At 28.4% G+C, this 9842-nt stretch overlaps 1 long non-coding RNA gene across 1 annotated transcript; it reads right to left on the bottom strand.

Annotated features, from left to right (window-relative positions):
• Positions 1–6768: 6768 nt before the first annotated feature.
• LOC132930612 (uncharacterized) lies at positions 6769–9491 on the bottom strand. Its single transcript, XR_009662256.1, has 4 exons — positions 9197–9491; positions 8868–9084; positions 8546–8801; positions 6769–8479 (listed from the first exon to the last, which is right to left on the bottom strand). It is a non-coding gene; the product is annotated as an uncharacterized LOC132930612 (long non-coding RNA).
• Positions 9492–9842: the final 351 nt, after the last annotated feature.

Raw genomic sequence — 9842 nt, 5'->3', positions numbered from 1 at the left:
TCATATTATGAACTAATACTCAGAAAAAAATTTCAGGTTAGTGTTTTTATTTATTTCATAACAATTATTATAAATAACTAGGTAATACATTTTCCTTAGGTATTGTACAATGTTTTGAGCGCAATTTATTAGTCTATCGAGTATCGATCCTAAAATGTATAGAGCGCAATTAGTCTATTGATCCTAAAATGTTTAGAGTGAAATTGGTATAAAAAAATGTAATTTTAGGCACAATTGGTAAACAGCCATATTATAATAGTGATAATACTATCGAGTATGCGTGTATGTACATTCTAAGGTACAGCCAAATAGATAGGTAGGTACCTACCTTTTTATACTGTTAATGATAATACAAACTAAACATAAATAAATATGGATGCTATTTATACCATATAGTTGGTTAAGCCAATTTAAGACATTATGATGACAGTATTTATATTAATAGAATTTAGATATTGTATAGAATAATATTATCATATGTATAAACTTACACCAAACTATGTAGTATTGACTAAATATACGCCACAAATGATTTAAAATGGCAAGGTCATATAGTTTACCTTTCTAAGCCTTTCATTTATTTAGTGATATACTATCAACAATTATTATCTTAAATTCAGGGACGAATTAATCAAATCATGTATTATAACAAATCTAATATAATAAAACGTGAAGGAGTTCGTCCGTTGTCTACTTGAGCGCTGCCGGTACTTTAGCGGAGAGCCAATCGGAAAATTACGATTCTTATCGCCCTTCCGCCGTTATCGCCGACGGCTTCGCCCGTCGCCGCCGTCGCCCGTGCCGACGGCCGCGCGACTCTTGAAGCACCCTTTTATCACACCGCCGTCCCGCGATGTTTTTACCGCGTCGTTTTTGTGCGACGCGCTCTCTTTTTACGCGTTCGTTTTCTCGGGGTCGCGATCGCGTTGACCGATCTCTCGATTACGATTTTTGCGTGCTAATACGCATATAACGTATTGTAATACGTGGTATGAATTTTTTTTTTTTTATGACGTGGGAATTAATTCTTTGGATAAAATAAAATATATATGTTATGCTAAATGTGATTGAAAACATTACGATGTCGCGAACAAATAAAAAAACGCGTTTAGAGTCGAATCGTACGGATTTCGTGGGTAAAACGGTGCTAGACGCCCGATTCGTCGCGGCTCGGAAACGGCTCAAGTGCTCGAGATTCGACGTCGGTGTTCAACTCGAACTGTAGTCGATAGGTTTAGGCGTTAGGATAGGATACAAGATTAGGCAGGTGTAACGAGAACGAATCCCGCTCCGGCGGTATTTCCGGCGGCGCTTTGATTGACACGGCCGCCCACATTTTTTGCACTTTTTTTCGATTTTTTTTATTACACGATTTTATATTTTAAAATTTCGACATTTTTTTTTTTCCGTCATAGACCGTTGAATTATTATGACTTAATAATAAATAACCTCATTATATTGGATTTACGTACGATTTTATTTTACGCGTGTCCTCATTGCCGTCGTCGAGAGTCCAGTGATCTGTCGATAGCGGTGTACTGATATAACGGAAGGTTTATTCGTCGGTAAATTTCCTACGACTTTATTATATATCACACGTATTTCGTTTTTTGTACGTTATAGTTAAGTCTGTTATACATACATAATAATAAAATATTTAAAAACACGTTACGTTTAACGATATTAATAGGTTTAACTATATACATATAATTTAATATACGTCCACGATATATAAGTAGGAAATCGTATAAATATATTTGTGCGTGTGTTTGTGTATATACTATGAAAAAAAATGTGAGTAGGTATCAAATATAATTAAAATTTTAAAAAAAAAAGAATCGAATACATTACAATAATAGTAAAATAATTTTAAACATAAATGATATTACTTATATTTTTTTTTTTTTATCATAATAATTGTACATCGACAATGTTCTGGTGGACTTAAACGTTACAAACGTGATATGTTATAAGTGTATTATATGTGTAAAACTCATACTCTCCTCATCTGTACACAAATTATTGTTACACCGATTGTGTAATAAACATTAAATAATTAAATAAATTATATTTCTAATGTTTTATATAATATCTACCTAATAAAATACATGGGATTGTATGCAATATTTAATTTTTTTAACACGATACGTTGCAAATTTAATCGCGTGTATTATATTTAATAATAATATATAATATTAACGAGTGTATTGGCTGATGTTAGTATTTTATCGAAACGGGGGTTAGAGAAAAGTTCTTATTTCACTGATTGCGCCGACATTGTCTGCGATCCGACGTAGGCGGATCGCCTACCTGGCTGGTTTGGTTTTCCTTAAAGCTTTTTGAAAGTTGAGTTCATACAACGTTTTGATTTCACTTATTGCGCCGACGGGGTCCGCGATCCGACGCAGTCGGATTGCCTACCTGGTAGGCATAGTAGTTGCATACAAATTTATTTTCACGAGTGATTACTGATTATTCAACGCTCAAAAGACGACATTCGACTATAACATTTTTTCCTGCTTTCGACGCCAGGAGGTCAGACAATCCGCCGTAGGCGGATTCCGCAGCCGGTTATCGATTTACACCGGTAGAGGGCTGATAGCTAGACACTCAAAAGTCTACGTCTCAATCTCGACTTTCAAAAACTTTTCACATTCGAAAGAATACCGCCAAACAATCGACAACTTATCATCATCCCGATAGAAGACTCGCAGTATTACTAATCAGTGGTACCAACACCGCGGACTTATTACCGCCAAATCTTTCTTTTTTTGAAAACTTTCCGCTTTCAAGCTCTTCCATCCGTCCTAGGGTATTCACTTACAGCGAGTTTCACTCAAAGCGAGGCACACTCACAGCGAGGCACACTCACACCGAGGCACACTCACACCGAGGCACACGGGCAGCTAGTTATTTAATAAAATATGAAAAAAAATGAACAATCATATCGTTAATGACCAAATTATTATGGATGTATTTTTACGGCTTTTACTTTTACAGTAGTTAGCTATTACCAACTTATTGCTATAATATATTTATAATTTATTTATGTATTATTCACAAAAATACGTCTTTATATTTAAAAAATAATACATCAACTTTACTGTTGGATATATATATATAATGTGTACTAATCAGATTATTTAAATGGCATACAACTTTAATATGTATTGATATTTTACTATAACTTCTACTGTGTTTATGGTACAAATCTATACGGTAGGTACTTGAATTAAAAAACATTGGGACACAAAAGTGTAATCAAATATACGTATATGAAGATTTAAACTTCTTATTATTGATTAGGATATAATTATAGAAGAGTGCAGCAATAAAATAGTTTAAAAATAGAAAATATTCCTAAATATATTCTGTCATATAATCAAAGCACTGCTGTCAATATTATAATAATTTGCAGTTTATATATGTAATATTCTTAATGTACTGGTATATTTTCAATGTATACTTAACAGCTAAATAAACTACATTTTATTTAATTTACCTTCTTCAAAGTTAGCGTACACAAATTATTACTTTTACATTATAAGATTAAACTGCAGATTCAAATTATTCAGTCAGATCTATATCATATTCCTGGAATAAATGTATTAAAATATTTAATTATTGATTAGTCAAATTAATCATATTTTTCGACATGACATTATCACTGATACAGGTAAGTACCTATTGTCAATTCATTATTAACTATAGTTATAGATCAGTAGTTCTCAACGGGCGGGGGGAGGTGATTTCGACCCTCAGTGGATGACGAAGACTGAAGGAATACTAAAGGGCGATGAACTCGTTTTTGGCGTTTAGGGAGAGAATACAATTTTTCTAGCGGTAGAAAAAATACAAGAAATACAGGAAAAATAGGTACATAATATAGAAGAATTGATCGAACTTTCAACAAATAACAAGTTAAAAGTCAGCTTTAACGATGGTGAATCTCTTATAGAATTTAAACTCCAATCTACCATCATTCGAAGTTATCCTGGACTATAGAATTTCGTAAAAAAATAAATTGACTTCTATTCCTTTTATCTCGTTGAGTGAGGATTCAATGCGGGGATGAATCTACTGAGTAATTACGAAAAAAAGAAATCTACTCAACCTTGTTAAAATATAAGCTTTATTACGCCTTCATCTCACAAAGATTGAACAAAATGTAAAATGTTTGCTCGAAATCACCGAGCAAAACTGTCTCACTGACCAATGGGTAAAAATATTTCAAAAAATGTAAATTATTCACTTTAATTGTTTTAAAGCATTGTCTTAAATATTATATTTACATTGTATATAATATATATATATATAACTATAAACACTTTACGCTACAACCGTCTTATATATTATATAAATATATAAATTAAATATATTATATATATGTATAGAAAATATTCTTAGAGTATTCCATGTCGCCATATTGAATGTTAATATACAGGGTGATTTTTTTATTGTGAACCAGTAAATATCTCGGTAAATATTAGGAATTTTAAAATAATTTTTTTTTAAACTTTCTAGGTTTTACTATTTTACACTGTGTTACAAGTTTGATCATTTTAACTTCTTCCCTTATTTGATAAAAAACTATCAACTTTCGATTTTCAAATGGCAATACATATTTTCGATAACGAAAATTTATAAACATACTGAAAAAAATAATTTTAACGTTTATAGAATTTAATTTCAGTAATCCGTTCGCGACTTATTACCGTTTAAATATTCGTTCAATTTACTGCTACCGGGTAGTTTATCAAACCCAACAGTAAAGACCAGAAGTAAAAACGAAATGATATCTTAATTTAACAATACCCATAACGATCATAATCGATAATAAATCTTAGGTAGCAAGATAGATAAACAATACTGTTAGAAAAAAAAAATGTCCTATCAACACTCCCACCAGAAAACCGTGATGTCAGTGAGCGACTAGCCTGCCGCATCGAGGTTGAATCAGTTATAAAGTATAAAAATAACATATTACAATTTACTATCGTGGTTACATAGTACATCACTGGTTACTGATTCTTGGTATAGGACTTATCACGTATTATTTTAACAAAAAAATGATAATAAATGGCGGTTAACTGTTAATGTTAATTTTCCATTATCAAATATCGAATATTAATTATTAATTAATTAATATTCTTTGAACGTTTAACCACAGAATACGTTTTAAGTAAATACTATGTAAATGTGTATTATTTTAAATATAAATTTAAGGTTTAAACCAATTATTTCAATGCATATGTATTTTGTGATAGTGTTTTAATGTTGTATTTTGGTTAAACAATTTGAATTTAATTAAAAGTATACTTGATATGATATGATCACATTAATAGTTAATTGTATATTTAAATAATTAGGTCAAGTTATTGGTACATAACATAAGTAGGGCTATGGAGTTTTTATTAACCTAAATTGGCAAATTAAAATTTTTTTTTTACATCTGAGTGTCATTTTCATGCAATATATTAAAAGATTTTTATATCTTAAAATATTAATTAAAAATTAACATCATTTCAAAAATAAGTGTAAAAATCAATATTTTTTAAAACATTCATAGCCCTAAAAATATGTTATACTCTATGTATAGAGTAGATAATGTAAAGTATGTTCAATGTTCATTTAATTTGTATTAATTTATCTAGGGTAGTGGACATGTTGTGTTAATATTTTTTATTAGGTATGACCTTACCCAAATCCTGCAAAAATTTGCACTACGGAAATTTGTTCATGTTCTAGTAAAATTATTAATAACTAATGTGTTTATTGCCTTTGATAATTTAGTATTGAATTAATGTCCATTATTTGGTATAAGTTCAATAAACTTGAATAAAAACTACCTATCAATTATTTATGACTTATTTCAACGTCTTGAACATATTAATCCTACTGGTTAGTGGCTACTAAAAAACTAAATACTAATTAATAAATGTAAAAAAGTTAATGAAAAATTTAAAAAGAGTGAACATTTATAAAGTTGTTTTATTATATGAAACAAAGAAAATAAGTAACATACTTACATATTATAATGTTTTGTACTACTATAGCATAGAAAAGTACTATAGTACCAATACCAGGGATACCACTAACAATATTAACTAAATTAATTTATATACCATGGAACAATATTATATCTTAGTTCATGTTTCAAAATTAAACCTATGAAGTATGAAGTTAATATTATCACAGAACTATGTAACCATGGTTGAAATACATACATCTTAGAATATAGTGAATATACCTTATAATTTATAAAAGCTTCCAATATTGGTAAGGAAAGTAAGGATTAGTTAAGTTCAAAATTTAATTAAAACAGACAAACACATACACAATACTTGTAAGTAGTCAATTAAAGTTTATTAATAATTTATTTTAATAGATGTTCAAACTGATGACCATCTACTTCCAAACAAATTGCCAGTCGTTTAAGTAATTCATTTGTAGTAGTTTTCACTAAAACATAATTTGAGATATTAGAACAAGCATCTTTAATTTTTTGTTTAAGATCATTTACATTAACAGGCATTTCTTTGTAAACTACACTTTGAAGATAACCCCAAAGAAAATAATATGGCGAAGTCAGATCGGGACTACGAGGTGGCCAACATATTTTTGGACTGTACGTTCCCATCCAATTTGTACCAAAAGTGCAATTTAAATACTCTATGACAATATTTTTATTATGAGCTGGAGCACCGTCCTGCTGCCAAACTAAAGTTTTGCGTCTTGATAAAGATATGTCCTCCAAATACATACAAATACATATGTATTTATTTAATATAATTTATATTTCTATATTAGATTGATGAGTTATAATTAGTAAATTACAAAATAAATATTTTTTAAAAAACAATATGGTGTATCTTAATTACTATAGTAAATGATTATATTAAACATAACATTTTTTCATTTTAAAACAAAGTAAATCAACAATTTCTATGTATTTAGAAAAATAATTCATAAATGTGCAGATATAAATGTATATGGTTGCCATATGTACTTGGATTCAGGGTATAGAGCTAAGACTAAAGTAGTTAAAGGTCTATTCACACATTTCTTCTTTTTTTTTAATTATACATTTTTACAATGCCTCTTCCATTAAAGGTTTTCTTTTCATTAAACATAAAAATAATTACAAATCAATCTATGTATACTAAAAACAAAATAGAATGGGTAAATTATTTTGATTACACAAATTAAGTGACATGACAAATAACCTACATCAGACTGATATTACAATGGTTTGTGCATCGAGAAAATGAGTCCTGTGTTGTTAATCTGATACAAGGTTATAGGCCTAGAGCTCGTTGTACATCGTGCCTACCCGATTTTCCATTTATAATTATAAGTTATACTAGTATATATTTTTCGTATAATGTATGATTTGCATTTTATATTAAAACTATCTTGTATGTGAATAGACCAAATAATGGACATTAATTCAATACTAAATTATCAAAGGCAATAAACACATTAGTTATTAATAATTTTACTAGAACATGAACAAATTTCCGTAGTGCAAATTTTTGCAGGATTTGGGTAAGGTCATACCCCTAATAAAAAATATTAACACTTAACATGTCCATTACCCTAGATAAATTAATACAAATTAAATGAACATTGAACATACTTTACATTATCTACTTTATACATAGAGTACAACATATTTTTAGGGCTATGGATGTTTTAAAAAATTATTGATTTTTACACTTATTTTTGAAATGATGTTAATTTTTAATTAATATTTTATGATATAAAAATCTTTTAATATATTGCATAAAAATGACACTCAGATATAAAAAAAAATTTTAATTTGCCAATTTAGGTTAATAAAAACTCCATAGCCCTACTTGGGCATCGCCCGTTATAAATATGCATGGGACAAAACTGCACACAGATTTTAAAATACTGGATATCCCATTGCCGCACATTTATATTTTGGACGATTATCGTCACTTATCGACAATTATCTATAACGACATTATTAAACTTTATCTGTAAAAGATTGTATTCACAGTGTACAAATTGGTTTACATTTTAAACCAATATAGGTATCTACAATAACATTTATGTTTAAATTATTACATTTGTGTTACTATTATTACTAATACTACTACAAATTATGACTAAAAATTATTTTTAACTATTTAATTCTATGTAAAATTTTTATATTTAATAAATTTATGTGGTATCGTACCATTTGTTGTATGCGGAATTAGGCTATACCTTTTTATAAATCTGTGCGGTATCGTACTATTTTTGTGTGCGGTGTTGGGTTATACACTTTGTGCGGTATTGGGTCATGTTTGTGCGGTAATGGAAAGCGCCGCCCTACTTATGTTATGTACCAATAACTTAACCTAATTATTTAAACATACAATTAACTATTAATGTGATCATCAACAATTTTTACAAATTTAGAAGTAGTTGGTCTTGATGCTGCACTGTTATTTTTTTTATCAGAATGCAACTAAAAAAAAAAAAACATTAAATTATTTATAGAATTGATTCTATACAAAAAAAATTGTATACATACTTATTAAGTTATCAGGTGAGATGTACAGTAAAACTTCCATTAATGGTCACCTCTATAGGACAGCTACCTCTAAATAGCGGTCATTATTTATGGTCCCTTTGGTGACCGTTAATTAGAAAGAAGTTTCACTGTATTATGCTGTGGCTAACCAAAACAGCAATTTGTATTTGTTCATCCAATATTGTTATAGATATTTGAATTAAAAGTTAGTACTATTAAATGCAATTGGAATTTGAAATAAAATAAAATAAATTTCCTAAAAAATGAACAAAAATTATAATAAACATCAAATTATTTATTTTATAAAAAAATTCATACTTACATAATAGATTGTTTAGTTTGTTAAAAGATTAAAATATAATATAGATATATGTATATTTTATTCTTTTATTCCAATTTTATTTTATTTATTAATTTATAGTCATCAGATAGGTACCAGTAGAAAGCAATATGAATTTGCATTAATTGCTGGTCAAATTGAGCTAGTCATATATTTCACTGTTATTTTTGATTAATTACACCAATTCTACGAATTGCCACTGAAATAAAATTAAGATATTTGAACCATGGTTATTATTTGCCAATAATATTATGCATAAATCATTTAATAAAAAAAAAAATTCTAATTTATTAATTTTAGATTGAACTTACCAATAAATTATACAAAAAAAGTTGTCGGAAAAGTATGAAAACTAATTGTCATACACATAATACTATTGCTGATTGGATTGAAGTATACTTTTAATTAAATTCAAATTGTTTAACCAAAATACAACATTAAAACACTATCACAAAATACATATGCATTGAAATAATTGGTTTAAACCTTAAATTTATATTTAAAATAATACACATTTACATAGTATTTACTTAAAACGTATTCTGTGGTTAAACGTTCAAAGAATATTAATTAATTAATAATTAATATTCGATATTTGATAATGGAAAATTAACATTAACAGTTAACCTATAAACACATGTTTTCAGAAACAGTTAACCGCCATTTATTATCATTTTTTTGTTAAAATAACACGTGATAAGTCCTATACCAAGAATCAGTAACCAGTGATGTACAATGTAACCACGATAGTAAATTGTAATATGTTATTTTTATACTTTATAACTGATTCAACCTCGATGCGGCAGGCTAGTCGCTCACTGACACCACGGTTTTCTGGTGGGAGTGTTGATAGGACATTTTTTTTTTCTAACAGTATTGTTTATCTATCTTGCTACCTAAGATTTATTATCGATTATGATCGTTATGGGTATTGTTAAATTAAGATATCATTTCGTT

The sequence above is a fragment of the Rhopalosiphum padi genome, chromosome 4 (genome assembly GCF_020882245.1).
Source record: "Rhopalosiphum padi isolate XX-2018 chromosome 4, ASM2088224v1, whole genome shotgun sequence".
Taxonomy (NCBI): domain Eukaryota; kingdom Metazoa; phylum Arthropoda; class Insecta; order Hemiptera; family Aphididae; genus Rhopalosiphum; species Rhopalosiphum padi.
The sequence above is the reverse complement of the archived record's forward strand: the minus strand, read 5'-3'. Positions and strand labels throughout refer to the sequence as shown.